We start from the raw sequence: 2,459 nt of genomic DNA on the forward strand, positions 1-2,459 counted from the left end.
TTTTTTGTGTGTGTTTGTTGTTGTTTAATCATGTGACGTACACTCTTACAAAATATTGCACCTACTGACCGATTTTTTAAAACATATTTGCTACTAAACGTGTGCTACAAACACACGATAGACAGAGACATGTCCTTATGGGGTAAGATTTTTTAGTATGCCGGTGAATCACTTTGGTAGCTCCCTCTGTTCTTCACGGTGGCGGTGAGCAATATGATGTATGCCAAACGTAACAGATGGAGATCCAATCATTCGCGCCGGCCCCAGCCATTGATATTGATAAGCCGCGATGGTGGATGGCAATACACCGTCATACTGGCCTGGATGCTGCTACGGCGTGAGGCAACCACCCAGCATGGTGTTCTTAGTTAACTGAGACTAAAAGGCTCTGGTGGTACCTCTAGGGATCCTGTCTTTCAATATGGATGGCATTCTGACAATTTTGCACATTGATACTAATCTGATCGTCTTGTCTTTAACTTGCCATTAGACGTCGTCTGATGTTTGCACCGCTCCTCCTCACTTTACTCAAACCTTTGCATATGTCAAATATCTGCTTAGATCTATCCTTTCCCTTTCTTTGTCGTGCATCCCAATCAAATAACTTGGGCGATGGGTGAGGGCGGTGGCAGCAGGCTTTCATAGGCTGGCAGCTGTAAGTACAAACTTGCACGTACGGTGACCATGGGCTTTGGTTGTTTCAGTACCGAACTGAGCTGAAGGTAAAACTCAGCACCTCCCATGGTATCTGAGCAGCCTTTTTGTTACTTTTGCATTGCTCACCCCCACATAAAGAAGAGGCTATAAAAGGTGCCCTAAAGAAAGCTCATCTCATCCTCTTGGACTGGTTCACAGCTATCAATAGGGATGCCGCAATATGGTTGGAATAGTCAAATATAAAATTACTAAAATTGGTTGCTGGAATATTGGTACACTTCAGGATATACTTTCATTTGGAAGGGAACATATTTTTCAGAGAGTAGAACACATGGTGTTGGCTTTGCTATGAAAAATCACATAGCTGCCTTACTGGAATCCCTTTCAAGAGGTATAAATGACAGACTAATGGTTTTGAGACTCCCCCATGTTAAACCCAGTATGCAACATTATTTGTGAGTGCATATGTACCTACAAAGACCGAGCCAGATGAAGTCAAGGATAAAATCTAGGGTGACCTAGAAGCCGTCCTTTGCTCTGTCCCAGCTTCTGACTGTTAAGCATTAGTTTTCGTCTGTTACAGAAATGTGCAGAATATGGCCAGTTCATCACCAATACAAACTTCCACCTGCTAGTAAAATTCAGATCATCATGGATGCATCCCCGCTCAAAGCATTTTTTGAATACCCCGGTCTTTGTGCTAGAAATTTGTCACAGCCCGAGTTGGCATTTCCCGCTTCTCATACACATTTTGGTCACGCATGTGGCCTACGTCACAGCTCAACAATGACACTTTTTAGTGGTAAAAGTTTACTTACTTACTCTCTCCCTATTCCGTCAGGCACATGAGGTGGGAAGCAGTCGACGCCACGCTTGCCGGCCCCTATCCACGTCCTCCAATTTGGCAAATCCAGGCCCTGGGTGATCGCCTCATCCCATATTGTGCCTCTGTAGCTTCCAGTTGGTCTTCCTTGTTCTTATTTTTCCAGTTGGTTTCCAATACCATGTCTGATAGGGAAATCTTGTCTTCGGCATTCTTAGAACATATTGTCCTTGTTATCTCTATCTTCTCCTTTTTATGGCTGTGCTGATATCCTCAATTCCAGCTTTTTCCAAGACTTCAATATTAATTTTTTGGTATAGTTCAACCATTGTATTGGTAAAATTCTTTGTGAACATTTGGTTTGGAACCTTTTTGTTTTCTTTCAATCGTTTTGGTGTTGTTGCTGTTGTTGTTGTTGTTGTTGTTGTTGTTGTTGTTGTTGTTGTTGTTGTTGTTGTTGTTTTCCACATCTCTGAACCACTCGTCAATACAGCCAACATATTGTTATTATATATTTTGAATTTCGTCTTCAGTGACTTTCTTATAGTTTTTTAAACTTTCTTATAGTTTTTCATTTCACCAAAGCGGTCCATGTATCTTTTTAAGTCTTTAGTGAACGCCGTCAAGGCAGTCTGCAGTTTTGCTGCCAAGGTACTTGAATTGATTCATTTCTGCAAGGCGTTCTCCATAAAGAGTGATGGGCGTAGTTTCTGATGATAGTCGTAGTACTTGTTTTAGATAAATAATATATTAATTTTAAAGCTAACTTTTCCTACAGCTTTGCTAGTTCGTTTGGTTTTTTTGTTAGTTTAAATTACATTTCATGTACCGTGGTGTTTAATAGGCAGATGTCATCGGCAAAATTTAAATTTATCTCCTAGATATGTGCCTTTTGTCCAACCAAAACCTGTTTCAATGTCTTAGTTCTGTTCCATTACAAATTCACCCTCACCCTCCCTCCCTCCCTCCCTCCCCCCCT

This window comes from Aplysia californica, unplaced genomic scaffold, assembly GCF_000002075.1.
Source record: "Aplysia californica isolate F4 #8 unplaced genomic scaffold, AplCal3.0 scaffold00025, whole genome shotgun sequence".
In the NCBI taxonomy this organism is placed as follows: Eukaryota; Metazoa; Mollusca; class Gastropoda; order Aplysiida; family Aplysiidae; genus Aplysia; species Aplysia californica.